This window comes from Ambystoma mexicanum, chromosome 12 (assembly GCF_040938575.1).
Source record: "Ambystoma mexicanum isolate Mex_15411 chromosome 12, UKY_AmexF1_1, whole genome shotgun sequence".
Lineage (NCBI taxonomy): Eukaryota > Metazoa > Chordata > Amphibia > Caudata > Ambystomatidae > Ambystoma > Ambystoma mexicanum.
This window is the reverse complement of record NC_090936.1, coordinates 27848207-27862832: the sequence shown is the minus strand read 5'-3', so window position 1 is coordinate 27862832 and position 14626 is coordinate 27848207. Positions and strand designations below refer to the sequence as shown.

At 45.6% G+C, this 14626-nt stretch overlaps 1 protein-coding gene across 3 annotated transcripts in view; it reads right to left on the bottom strand.

Moving 5' to 3' along the window:
• Positions 1-14626, bottom strand: part of PLXNB2 (plexin B2) — a 775326-nt gene that overhangs the window by 405998 nt on the left and 354702 nt on the right. For all 3 annotated transcript variants that reach the window (XM_069627846.1, XM_069627845.1, XM_069627847.1), the window contains one exon: positions 5991-6066. The gene's annotated coding sequence lies outside the window, so the exon portion shown is untranslated. The remainder of the gene's footprint in view (positions 1-5990; positions 6067-14626) is intronic.

Genomic DNA, 14626 nt, shown 5'->3' with positions numbered 1-14626 from the left:
ATCAGTGTCTACGTGCGGCCCAGGATTTGAACCTGTGTTCCTCTGCGTTCTAAGCCATGCTTCCAACCCTCCCTTGGGAACTCCTACAAAGGATTTTTGATACCTGGTTAATGCCTATCTAATTTGTATGCACATATCAAAACTGTTGGCTTTGTCAGTATTTGTTTTAATAGGACTTCAGTGCAAGGAACAGGTTTAAATCAATTGGCGGAAGGCACTTTTGGTTAAGACTCATTAAACCAGTAGCACATTTACAAATGCAATGAATCCATTAACCATCACCACGCTTGTTAGAATTAACACTGGCCGGCCAAAGCTTGATGTTCAAGCTAGCTCAAAAAGACACCAGGAAGATGTGTTTTGGCTAGGGAGGGATAGGGAGGGCGTGGGGCTGGCCATAGGCATCAGCATGGGTTGGTAAATAACCAAACACCCACAAGCTGTTATGTTAAACAGTACTTTGAAAGCAATTAATTTTCAAGGATAATGTGCAAACAGAAATGACCAAACTTGTCTTTACATTTCATTAGTGACGTTTTCTGTCCGATGGGAATTCATATCCAAGACTTGAAGGAGCGACAGGTCGGTAGAGACAGAAAGCGGGTGACCTTTGAACTCGTGTCAATTCTGCACACATACCAGCGTGGGGCAGATCTCCCTTGGCGTCTGGCACAGTTTAGACCAGTGACACCAGCAGACACGAGTGCCATCACCACCCGCCTGCTCCCTAGTTACCTGCTAAGAGCCACTGCGCCCCCCTCACGCACGCCTGTGAAATCCAGAGTGCTCTGCAAGGGTGGGAGGGAAACCAGCTGGGAAATCGCCAACACACTCAGCAGCTGGCAGAAGACGTGTGCGTCTCTGTAAATATGAAAACAAAAACGCTTTCATCTGCAAAGAGCCAAACATCCCAGGAAACATCTCATGGAGGCTTGAGACGCCTCATTGCCTCATTGCCTCATTCCCAGACTTCCAGAGGCCCAGGCACCACCAGCATGCAGGAAGGAGGCAAGCTCTGGAAGAAGGCAAGTCCTTTAATGACCCCTCACTGTGGGTGGGGCACGGTAGGGAGAAGAGCTGGGCCAGCCAGCATACACAGATTTTGCACTCCCCCAAAAAATGATTGTGTCATTTTCAAATTTGCCACAACCTTCCTGAGATGCCACTAAAAAGCGCCCAATCTTCCATTTTGCCCACCTGCCCCCACTCATTGCAATTACTGGGATGGCCAACCCGGTATACATTCCTCATAGCCATCAGGTGTTGGTGGCGAAGTGATTTTCAGTCAAGGGGCCCAATATGGAGCCCTGCAATGGATTACTTTCCTTGCTAATTAGGAACAAATAGGGGCCAAATGTACAGACTCCAACCACAACAGTTCCTTCTTGCCACACAAGTTCCACTCTATCCTGGGAAGGGGGGGGAGAGGGGGGTCTCTGGGACAGAACTTTGCCAAATAAATAAACATGCGAATGTGCAGCAAACTATAGGGAAAGACCTCAGGCTAAGTCCCATAAACCATAAGCCCACCTTCAACCTCAAACGCCAACACAAGGACACTCCATATTTAATAATACAGCTCACTAAATCGTAGACACACCACCCCCTAGGCCACCGGCGGCCCTTTATATCAGGAGTCTGCAACCTGCGGGTTTCCGGGTGGTCTGGACTACGACTCCCATGAACCCACAACATTGACTGTGCTGGCTAGGGTTGATGGGAACTGGACTGCAACACATCTGGAGAGCCAAAGATTGCAGGCTCTTACATAATTCATGTTGGCCTACAATTCCCATCAGCCTATGTCAGTATAGTCAATGCTGAGCATGCATGGGAGTTGTAGGTCTCAGGTTGCCAAAGAGACTGCAATGTTAATTAACCTTTTTGCACAGGCCAGGAGCCTTCTCGAGCGAAACATGGGATTCATTTAACTTTAACAGACAGAATGGCAAAGTCATGAAAAGAAAAAAAAGAAACACACATGATGTCTCCTCAGCAAGAAATAAAATAACAAACCCAACATATGTGCATTTGCTTTCCTCTAAGAAATACACACGCACACCACCAGTCAACTAATTGATATTTAAAGTTTGACGGGGAACAGAGTTTTACTGCCAAAGCACACCCCTTTCCAAAATTCAGAAACTTCAAAAAATAAAAACAGCACAATGGGTAAAACCTGCACATTCTCCGAGCCATCGCTGTGAAAGTTCTACCTTCAGCTTTCTTCTATTAAATGCTTTTGCCTAGTTTTTGAAACCATACAATTCGGAAAAACACATTTTTACTCTTCTTTGAAAACAATGTGTGTTAAAGCTGCATGTTGTATAAAATGGATTCCCTCTAATAAACGAATACGGAGCATAAAGGTTCCCCAAAAAAAGCTCTAAATTCTCAGAGATGGTCGCCCAAGGTGGTTTGCTTTACAAAGCTCCAACATGTCCCCTTCAGTGTCACGAGACTGTGGAATCATTCCGAGGGGGTAGGCCGCCAGCCAGGCTCAAGGCAGAGAACTGTGCTTGGAAGAGGAAACGTGGCTGGAAATGGCGTTCCATTTGCAGACTGGATAAAGAAAACAGAAAATCACGAGTAGCCATCGATTCCGTGCCGATGTCCTCAGCATGGGTACGTACACCCATGCTGAAATCCCAGTGGCAAGTCCCCACCAAAGGAGCAAACCAGATAAAAGACCATTGGAAAGTCACTGATTCAATTTGATGAACAAAAGCTCAGCTTGATAAGAATTTCCTATTACCATGAATAAATACAGCCAAAACAACCACTTCCATGTTGGCCAAAATACGTAGGAATACCCATACATTTAGCTCATTAAAACCCCTGTGTCTAAATTAGGGTGCCGGAGGCTTTCCAGATATTTTGGACTATGACAGAATCCCTCTACGGCTGATGGGAGTTGTAGTCCAAAGCATCCGGGGAGCCAAAGGGAAAAAACACCAAGACACTTATTAGCACTGGGTCCAAGATAGCCTGAATAATCTAGCGAATTGCATTCAACCCAAAGGCTTTATGGAATTTCTGGGCTTTAATAGCTTGCTTCACCATTTGTGAAAGATGAGGCGGGGACAGTAAGAATTGCACTGTATTACTTGTGGAACCCTAGAAGCAGCTTAAAGATGAGGAAAATTCTGGCATACTGCACCATTAAGCGTTACAGCTCTTTTTGGACGTGCAATTGAAATGCGCCGCAGACCACAAGCTCCTGGAAAGCTTGTACGTCTTTGCAAGCATTGGCTCACTCCAGTCCTAGCCATACCGGATTGGATGCTGCCCGCTTTGTGCTTGCTCCTGGATTAGGCAAGCTGTGCCCCTCTTCACTATACGCTCGGTAACTATTTTACAATGCTTGTTCTTTGAAGCAGCACAATCCTTACTAAGTCCTGGATGCCTTGTTTCTACTACCATGGGCTACCATATTCGCAAATGCCTTACGCCTGTCTCAACCAACTGTGTTGCTAATGTAGTTTCTAGAGCTGGCAAAGCCCATTCAGTCAAGGCTGCCAGGCTTTTCCTCCTCATAAATTCCCCCTCACCAAGCACATCTACCTCAACTGCTAGGCCAATCTCCACAACTAAGCACCACCTTTCCCATCCCCCTAATTTAGCTTCTAGTGAGTTAGTTAGTGTAGCATACGACTGGTGGGAGTACCCAGTTACCCATTAGGTTTTCCCGGGACTGAACATTGATAAAACAATCGATTATGCATCTGCACCATGAGGATTGAAGAGACCATGTCAAGAACAGAACTAATGAAGATCTGGTATCAAAACTCACTGCCCAACTGGGCAGGCACTTACCCACCTTATTAAAAGGTGGTAACCAAAGCATTAGGTTTCAGGATGCTGCAGACCTCAGTTTACGCAGCACTCTCCCCCACGCCCTTTCCTCACTACAAAGCCCCACAGAAGCGTTGCACTCTGTGATCCAATTCCCCTATAAGGGTTTAAGACCTTTCCAGGGAAACCAATGATGAAGCCATTGGAAGATTTCATAGAGATTACTATGAATGTGTGCAATAATGTGTTTTCATGTATCTATTCCATAATGGAGATGTTTGTGGTTTATATTTATGGAGATATCCAAAAGAAAACCATGTAATGAGTATAGTTACTTTTTTCTATTCATTACTATGTCCGTGTAATGTAAAAGTGATAATTTACTCCAGTAACATCTGCTACATTTATTTTTTTATTTTTGCGACCCTCAGACAGGCATAGACCCGGGATGAACCCGGGGCCGGAAGGTGCTTTCTTAGTGTCTATGATCAATGTGTCCTGTAATTCACACTAATTCTCGCAGCTAGCTGCGTTCTTTGACGCGCAACCCGAGTATTCCACCTGCTACATCAAGTAAGCCCCATGTCTACAAATCTAAAAGTTAAGCTTGTGGCGAGTTTTTACCTAGAGGAAACAGAGCCCTTGGTAGTTTCCTAAAGTTTATACTTCATTTGAAAATAAATCCATCCACTAAAATGAAGACTCTGATGTACTTTCAAGATGTTGGCCACAACGGAATCTTGCTTCATCAATCGATCGACACATTTCTCTGCATTGAGGATCCCTTGATCACCTCGGTGCGCTGGCAAGAATGCATTCAGAAACCTCTAACTTTGCAGCTCTCACTGTTAATGAAACTGCAAAAACACTGAATCCAATGCATTTGTGTTGTACACATCAATGAAAAGCTAAAAGAAACATTCATGCAATCACACTATGCATTTCATTACATTTGTATTGTATTTGTATTTCTTAAGCTTATATAGTGCTTTACACCAAAGCGCTGCACATTTAACAACAACAGGATACATTTAACATAACATACATTCAACGGAGGCCACTAAGCCAAGCCATGAAGTGATTTAAAAAAAGAAAAAACCCTCAACTATTTCAATGTTCTGCATGGCAATGAGTCTTTGAGGGTGTAATATGAGGGTGCGCCTCAAACACTAGTCCTTTTGCACAGGGGTTCTGCATTGAAATGACGCCAAGAGCACACATACTTGTGTAAACATGTGCCTAGCAACAATCCACTGTTCAGCTTCAATTGTTCCAAAATAAAACCTCATAATAGTGTGTCTCTTAAAGCAGCAGCACTTTAAAGATGCCTGCCAGTCAAAAAGAATGCTGAAAGAATTCACAATGTCACGGAAGAGCTTAAGAATCCGAACAAGGAGAGGTCAGCACACTGACTCAAGCACGAGCTTAAGAATCAGAACAAGGAGGAGACCGCACACTGACTCTCAAGCAAGAGCTTAGGAATCAGAACAAGGAGAAGACGGCACACTGACTCAAGCAAGAGCTTAAGAATCAGAACAAGGAGGAGACAGCACATGGACTCTTGTCAAGCAAGAGCAACTAAAATGAAGCAAGGTGGATGCTTTCTGCAATGATCCTTTCTAAGGTAGCAGAGAGTCCACATGAACAAGGCATGTTTTGTTGCGATAGATCTGTGACGCAGGCGTTCTGCAATGCATGGCAGCGTCCTCCACACTTGCATATGGCGGTAAGAAAAAAACGATCAAGTAAACACTCAGCCATGAGAATTGTACCCAGAAGACACACCACCGCCTTTGGCTCCCCAGATGTTTTGAACCACAACACTGAGCATGGTCAATGGAGAGGGATCATGGAAGTTGCACTCCAAAACATCTGGAGAGTTGCAGGTTGCAAATTCCCTGCTGAGATGGGTAGTTCAAACCAATGAAACAGCTACTCCTAATTTGTGACTCTAAAACCATGTACATCACATACCACTGTCATGAATGAAAAGGTGATGTGGCCACAGGACCCGCTCCACAGCAGGTGCCACCATTAGCATGAGATACGTCTGTGCACGCAAGACACTCACAGCTACACCTCATCAAAGTGGAAGCACACAATACATTACTTCTGTTAGGTTTCCAGCAAATCCAGAAGAACGTAACATTAGAACATCCTTGACTGCACACTTTCAAACAAAAAAATATACTCACTCTCTTCAGCCAATGGTTTCTGTCCCTCAGCGCTTCACTATGGATGTCTCTCACCCCTTCCTTGGATGGTTGCAATCTACACAGAAAAAAAAGGAGGACTTAAAAAAAAGCACACAGAAAGAGTCACTACATTAAGCGTGTTTATCTTTTTTTTTTTAAAAAGCTAAAAAACATTGCAACAGATAGACTTACTTTGTATTTTATTGATTTATATAGCACCTTACGCCAAAGCACTGAATCGAATGTTAGAAAGAAGCACAAAGGACTCTTTTCAATTAAAGTAAACGCAAAATCTGGAGTACCGTCACATGAACTAAAGTGAGATTTTCAATAAACAGCAGACAAAACAAGCCTTCGTTTTCTAGGAAACAATTTAAATTACACTTTCAGCAAGAGATAAAGCATACTAAATTTGCTGTTCTTCACTAAATGAAAGGTTCCAGCATGAGTGCACTGGGAACATATTATTTAAACCAGTGCGACTGTTTGACAACCAAATTCCAACAATAGTAGCTGGATAGAGCATCAATCGGGAGTTTGCCTCTGAAACGGGACCAGCCTTCACTTCACAAGTTCGAATCCCCCGCTAGGACCGACTTACCCTGGCATCCTTCGGAGGTCAATACATTGAGTACATTTAAATGAAGAAATCGCGCCAGTCATTACAGTGCTTCGAAGTGGGCAAAACCATGTGCAATTTAAGAGCCAAAATTATTATGTTGCTCTTCCGTAAACATTGTAAAAAAAACCTGCATCTAAGAAATAAAATAGTGTATACTATTTGTGGGAGCACTAGAAAGGCAGGACTGCCGCGTTTGAATGTGGGGTTGCTGCGTGTCCTGCTGCATGTTGTGTAGGTCTACTAAGGAAAGTGGCGGAAGTTGAAGTTGTGAGAGTGGTTCACGCGAGGCTCTTATGATCTACCGCGAGGGACGGTTCTCCAATAGGGCTCCCGAGATATTGATTCGTGGGCACGAACAAGTGTTTATTGGTTTTGCCGACACGTTTCGGCCTTCAGAGATCCTTTTCAAGGCAAGCAAAATTGTGGCGAGACTGGTTGATAAGTCTTGTTGTGAGTAGGGGGGGATGCGCCTGCATTTGTGCTGGTGGTTATTGCACAGCCCTGTGTGGGTGTTGAGAGGACGGTGGCTCTGGATTCTCACTGTACATCTTAAGTGCTTAGCGCGGATGGGCTCAAACCACTCAAGAAATGAAATAGAAACTTCAAACTAAAACGGTGCAGCTCAGAAAACTCTGGTACGCCTTCACCTATACCATAGGACATAATGAAACCAACACATATTTTTAGTAAATTCGCCTTTTTGGTTTTGCAAACGTCCATGGTTCGTAATCAGTCACGGATGGCTCAAATAATAAGTCACGGCTCAGATACTGTTGCAGGGATTTTATTAAGATCCCAATGGGCTTTATGGATGTCCCTGTCTCGCTCATCTAGAACGGCACCTGCTCCCATAGTCCCTTACCCCAGGTTAGTGCATACTGATTAGGTGTGCCTACTCTTGAAGAACTGTCCTGGACTGGTAGTGAAGACCCAATGGCAGAATGCCTTTTCCATCTAACCTCCCTCTGGGACTTCCTAAATGGCCCTTTCCTTTATCCACTTGCTAGTGCTCCAAAGGGGTATAGTGTTGTGCCTTACAGACACTCTGCCCGATTCTGTCCTCTTGCCATCAAGCCCACGTATTCCTTCCCTGCCACAGCCTGAAGTTCTCCTCTCGCTACTCTGCCCATTCAGCTCCACCCACCTCTCCTCGCTTCCTCTGTCCCTCGGATATCTCTCACTCCTAGGTCTCGCCTCCCCCTTTGATGTTACTACTGGGCCTCCCTCCTCCACACTACTGGTCCACGCAACTGCTCACACCACCACACCACTACTACTACCACCACCACCACTCCAACCCCCACTCCTACTCAGACACCCACATTTTACTCGCACAAAAGCCTCACATACACTCCCTAGACTCTCTCCTAACCACACTCTTTACCCTGCTGTGCACACTCAATGCAGCAACCTTGCAGCCACTAACCAATCCCTCACCTGCTCTAGAGATCGCTTCTCCTTCCTTCCTCCTGCTCGTCTCTTGGTCTGCCACCTCCTCCTCCTCTGAGCATCCCCATAACTTCCTGTTTCCCTTTTTTACACTGCCTCCTCCTCCTACCATCGGCTCACATGCCCTGACCAAGCTGGCCCTGTCTTATCCACCCGTGACATGTTACAAACAACAAAGATGTTACATGGGGGGTTTAGCTCTGCACTTTTTTCTATGCAGGCCCATTGTATAATAGTGATGTCTTGATCTAGTTCCCCCTAAGGCAAGAAAAATCTGGGTGCGGGGGGTTGCGCCCTCTTGTTTCACCCTGGGGGTTTCGGTATTTGGCCATGGCCCTAAAGTATTTGTGGCTGCTGCTGGGGAGCGTAGCACGTTCTGTCACGCTGCTGCGTGGGTGTAGTTCCGTCCCCACCGCCTCGCCCTTCCCAGCTGCTCTCCACTTCGGGCATTGAACTACAGTTTGCCGGGGCAGCCGGAGTGTTATTCTCCCTTGGCTGGGTCCCGGTCGTTGGCTTCTTAACGTGGACGTTGTGAAGCACTGGATGGCTGCTCTTTCTACTGGTTCTTGCTGCTCGATTGGTCTGGCGCATTGTTGCAAGATAAAACATAACAGAGGAGCCACTTGCTTAAGGTGTGCTGCACAAACATGATGCACAAGGGTGGCAGGGCAGTCATTGGGTCCTTCGCTGCTGCGACCGTCCATCTCAGTGGTAGGATTGGCTCTGGATTTCTCCCTGGTGGGTCTCCCATGCACAGCTCAGAGGGGTTCCCATCCCCTCTTGACAAATCCAGGTTACTGGTCTGGTCACAAGTCAAGAGTCTTTCCAGATCCTCAAACCAGTGCATATGGTGGAGGTTGAGTCATAGGCATACCTCAGCCTAATAAACTCGTTAATGACACACACACAAGGCTCTTATCTATGTCTATTGTATTGCAGCCTGCAACTTCCTGCAGAGAATAATTGCCAAGTAACGAACAAGAAATAGAATTACAGGTAATCATGGAGGGAAGGCTGGAGCCTCGCTCTGCTGCGGGCTCTGAAATGCAGATGGCATCAGACCATTAACTCGAGTGAACACTAAACATGCCAGCAATGGACACAAAAAATATAGGCCATGGGCTTCATGAGAAACTACTGTATTACGATTGTCCTGAGCTCAAATAAAAGCAAAAAAAAATAAAAAATCAGCCCCATAAGGCACTGTATTTTATTCCACCAGTTAACAGCAGGCACACAAACACTACCAGCTAACTTTTTTTCTTGGTAATAATTTGGTGTGCCATGTCATCTCGAGGGCTAGAGGTCCCAAGTTCCTTTAGGGATGTGATCAAACACTGTGCCCCTTAGACAGAAGGATTGAGGGAGCTTTAGATTCCCTTCAGTGCCCTGTAAGGAACTCATGGTGGCAACAAGTAAAGACACAAGTGATCACAGTTCAAGGGTGTTTATTGAACAATGAATTATGTATGCAGGTTGGAAAAACACCTAATCTAAAACTAAAACTAAGATAGGAGCAAGCTACCAAGGCAGTCCTAGTGGCGTTGTGCCAAATAAAAGGGCCTATACTAAGAAAGCTATTGTCAAACCTTACAACTAATACAACATAGGGTGTGGGATAGTTCTCAAGAAAAGTAAAGTGTTCTCAAATCATATGTCAGGATGTGGTAGCTTGGGTCTCCAATCCCCACATTTTGAGCCTGGGGAAATGAGGGATCGTGGAGCACAGCACACTCTCGAGCTTTCCCAGCACGGGATGATAGTTCAGCTTCCAGCTATCAGGGCGGCCGATGGCCAAGTCCTGTTCACTTGAAAGTCTCTTGCCTTCAAGGTCCTGATGTCTTCAAAATAATAAAAGTTCCTTTAACCAAAGAAAAGTTCTTTAGGGTGATAATGGTTCACCCCCTGGATCCCCCCTTCTGGGCGCTGACCCTTCTGAGATCCTAACCGCAGTACATGTCGGGTGAAGTCTTCACACCTGGGCCCCCCCTTTCTCGGCGCTGACCCCTCTTTTATCGTATTCCTCAATTTACATATCAGTTCTTTTCGCAATAAGTTTTGGATGATAGCTTCACCCCCGGATCTCCCTCGTTCCGGCTCGGACCTCTCTTGACTGCTAGCACTTGGGGGATAGATTCACCCCCGGATCTCTCGGTCGGGCTTGGACCGCTCTTAATCTCAGCCACCCTCTTCCGGGTTTACTATCGCTTTCTCTTCTTTTTAGTGGGATTTCACTTCTCTTAGTTCCTCAATGTCTTTTCAAACAGTTCATAGTGGACATCCCTCAGCTGGGTTCATGTCTGTCAACACACTGTTTCCTGGGACTTTAGACTTTGCCCCCGTCACTGACGGTTGGGTTCACTCTTGCCATTTCTTTTACTCACTGGCATCCCTTGGTCGGGTTAACTCTTGCCATTTCTTTTACACAGTTTGTAGATCAAAGTCTTTCGATTGTATGGGGATTTTACTTGACCCTCAGTATGACCAACCATTTTGACCTATTTTGGTTGCCCTCCTATGGCCTCTTGGTTTCTGTAGTTTGGCTCAGATGCGGGTCAACCAGAGTCTCTTGAGTTAGCACCCATGAGGTTCCCGTTTCCCTCTGCAGCTTTTCTACCCTTAACACTTTGCACAGTTCTTTCACAGTTCATTGAACTTGGTTCAAACTTGCCACTTTGCAAGTCTCTTTCAACACAGCTCGGTTCTTAGCGGTTCTCCCCTCGACTCACTGGTAGTGATGAACCGCTTGGCTTTTCCCTTCATTGGAGTTAAGGCCAGTACCATGGGTGCGGGAGCTTCCCTGGCTCCTGCTTATCGGCGCACTTGCCCAGTGTACCATTGTTCGCGGTCTTAGGCTCCCTTCCACCAAGGTTCCATGGGCCTGGGACAAAAAGGGCAAGGTCACTTTTCTCCTCGCCATCCTCTCGATTCCTACCGCTTTTCTCCTTCATTTGAACTGCTGCGCCTGGTTAGCCGGCTTGCCGTGCTGTCTGACTAGCTCGTCCGGTGCTCTCTTGCTTCACCTCTTATTCCTGTGCGAAAAGGAAGGGCCGTCAGGTGTGTGTGATTTAAGTCGATTGTCTGACTTTGCCTGATCCTCATGTCAGGTAAACAGTCTTATTATAAGTCCATTGTTTTCTACATCAGGGAAAAGTGTGGGTGTCGGAACAGGGAAGGTTTTGAGTGTCAGAGTATCCTACGGGATGGGATAGGGAAGTTTGGTGAAATGGACGAGAATGACCGGAATGGGGAACATAACATAGGGGGTTGTGGGAATAGTAGTGTTCTGTCCTAGTAGATTGGGTGTTCAGGACAAAATAGCTAGAGGAATGTGGAAAAGAATGTCCAGGGATGTTTGGGTGAGATGCAAGTGGGTGACAGATCTTAGAGTATAGCTTTTGTACAGAGGGATTATTGAACTGCAGATGTTGGCCACTTTCGACTGGGAGTTCAGAAAGTGACGATCAGAGGGACGTGAAAAAGAAGGATCGGAAGTATTCAGATACGTAACAGGAAGACATGGATTCTGGGAGCTGTAGTTTCAGGGTTTGTGTAGGGGAGATTAAATGGGAGGAAGGGTGGCAGATGTGACACAGCCCATAAAGGTCTCTGAGATGTCACCCTCCTCTTCTCCTTCCTCTGTAACATACCGTGTCTTCCTTTAGGTATTCTCCTGAGCATAACCTGGGTTCCCCTACCCAGATGATCTTTCCCTGCTTGTTTGCCTTCAGGGTTGCGATGAGAGAGGGCCAGTCCTTTCATGACCGTCTGAATAAGGGGTTCCCAGGATCTACTTGGGAGAAAACCCTCAGGTTTCTTACAGCCCCCACCCTAGTATTTTTTAGACAGTTAAGGGAACCCATACCCAGCATATATGTACACCCAAAGGCACCCATGATTTTCCGAGTTGCCACGCAGACAGTTCCAAGAGTAAAGCACTGACATGGGCACCCCTGTACTGCCAGCTGGCATAAAATGCACATACCCTTCCCTCAAGGCGCTTTTATACGCATCACTGTCTTGTATAACTCCTATCTGATAACTATAGCCTCGTTTATGCCTTTGCTCAAAGTTTGGTAAAATGCGTTTTGTGATGAATCCTACAGACTCCTCACTAATTCCCTGCCTAAAGTCTTCTGCCAGGTGGTCAGGGAAAGGCAGACGCTTTTTGATTCAGACCATGGGGGTGGTGTTCTGCGGGAGGATCACTTGGGAGTAGAAAAGGTCCAGGGGAGTGAGAGGAATCCATGGGATGAAGGGCAATATATTTGTCCTCCCCCACGGAGGATGGCTCCGCAATGCCACAGTATGCAATGGTTTGTTGTAATAGCCATCTTAGTGTTCCACAAAAGATACATGAAAATAAGGGTGAAATGAATCATACACTCATAGGCCTCGGGAGAAATCAAAACTCTTCTAAAAATCGGGTGATCTATAACACTAAAAACCTCCCGAATACCCACCAGTGCAGCGAAAAGAAGTTTAGAAATAACACCAGCATAAAAGAATAGCCTTTCTCTTCTCAAACCAGACACATGGCTAATTCTTATAGTGCTCCTTCAAAGAAAGTTATAAGGAACAAATTGGGGGTTTGGAAGCAGAACAGAAATAAGAAAACTTAATTCTTCTATTAGGGACTTCAAGTGCCAAAATTCCTTAAGTACTGAGACTCCCACACATTGTGAAAACCTGGGGAGAGGTAGGAAGACACCATATTCCTGTCAGTCTTTGGTTGCTTGTGAAGTGGGGAACCAAGAGTGGCAAAAAGGCTGCCCCTTCTGGAAAAATATATCCAGAAGGAGAGGAGCATCATTTCCAGAAGAGTATTAAAGAGCATCAATGTGAATCTTGGCTTCCCTGAAGTTGTTGAACATTTTTAAGCTGCCATTTGTTGAATGCTGTTAAGGTGTTGTGACCTCTTGTCAGTGGACATTGACCACAAACAGCACTTGTTAAACGCTGCTCGTGCAGGGGAGTATACCCAAATGGCAAACCTTTGGAGATTGTAGGCCTAGAAATGACCTAGGCCAGGTGGAAGTTGGATGAATGCTACAAGATAAACATTGTTGCTATTGAGGAAGTAGGGTCCTGTTCCAAGAAGAAGAATCTTAAAACCTATGTGTTGGAATTTTCTGTTGACAAGCTGAAGTTCCATCAGACTACATTGGAACTTTGTTGCGAATCAGTATTTCCTTGCGTTTCTTTCTTGAACTGTGAAGCAGAATCACGCTTAAACCTTGGGAAGGGAAGTTCGCCCAGGCTCCCCAGGCTCTGAAGAGAGACTTTGCTTACTTTGTCAACTCAATCATGATTGTTTTGACCTGCCATGCATGTCCTTCTTTATTTGTTATATGTTTAGTTGTGAGGGAGACATATGCTTTGCTAGAGTGTTTCCTTTAGTTTATTTAAGGCAGGGAAATCTTCATCAGGTTAGGGATAGCGAGGCGTTCGTCCAATCTTTTATAATAATACAATGGCATGCATTGCGGAAACTTCACAATGTGGTCCGCCTCACATTTCTGACCCCTCAGTTTCCTGAAGACCGTCAAACATAGCAGTCCCCACTTACTGCTCCTAATAACCCAATGCTGTAAAAGACAATAGGATTTGCATTTACTGAGTCTTTCTTCAGGTCACCACTGCTTAGAACCATTTGCAGATCTTCCCCTCACCTATCGATTCAAAGGCAAAGGACTGCTTAGTGCATGGTCATCATCTATCAAGACAGACATTCACAGCAGAGTCTTGCATCTCGTGCAGCTGGGCAGAAAGTGCTTCTCTCTAGAGCAGATGTGGACTACCTTAAGACCTCCACTCCCATGATCACTCAACCACTGAGCACATAACTGCTCATGGCTCCATCCAACCTGGCGACTTCCTTGCTTTCATGGTAGCTACTCATCCAGATTTTAAGATACTCTGCCATTCGCCACTCCCCTGACTCGCAATGTCGCACAATGTCTGCCCTTCCACTGCAGAAGACCACCCCATGAAATGGGGATGGGGAAATGATCTGGATGCGGGAGGGGAAGAGCGGTTGTATGTTGTTGTGTTTGTTGGCTGCACCTGGTATAATTTGAGTGCAGTGAATGCTCCATCATTCAACGCTGCACTAGGAGTATACTTTTGTTTGCACATGGTGGAGGGCATTTCGGGTACATAAAGTGCAAGTGTGATGTAACAAAAGTGTCTTTGGCCAGATTACGGCACCAGGAAAAGGCGTTGAACTGCCAGATTGATTATGGCAAGGCTGCATTAAATTTCTTTGTAATTTGGTAAAACTTGTGGTTTCACCCCAAGTAACCCAGGGTAATCCAGACATGGACCCCTTTCTCACTGTGCCTTAGAGAGGCACAGCTTCAACTCAATGAGGAGGCCCAACAACGTGTCTGGGTTTGCTGATGGTACTCTTGTTCAGAGGACAATTGCCTAGCATTTCGGTGCTGAACTGCCTTTGTGGGTGGGACCAGACTGAAAGGCACAGTGAACTAAACTGTGGTTATACACTCTCCCGAGTGGAATTATTTCCACAGAACACTCCTTTGTAATTTTGCATTAAATGTAT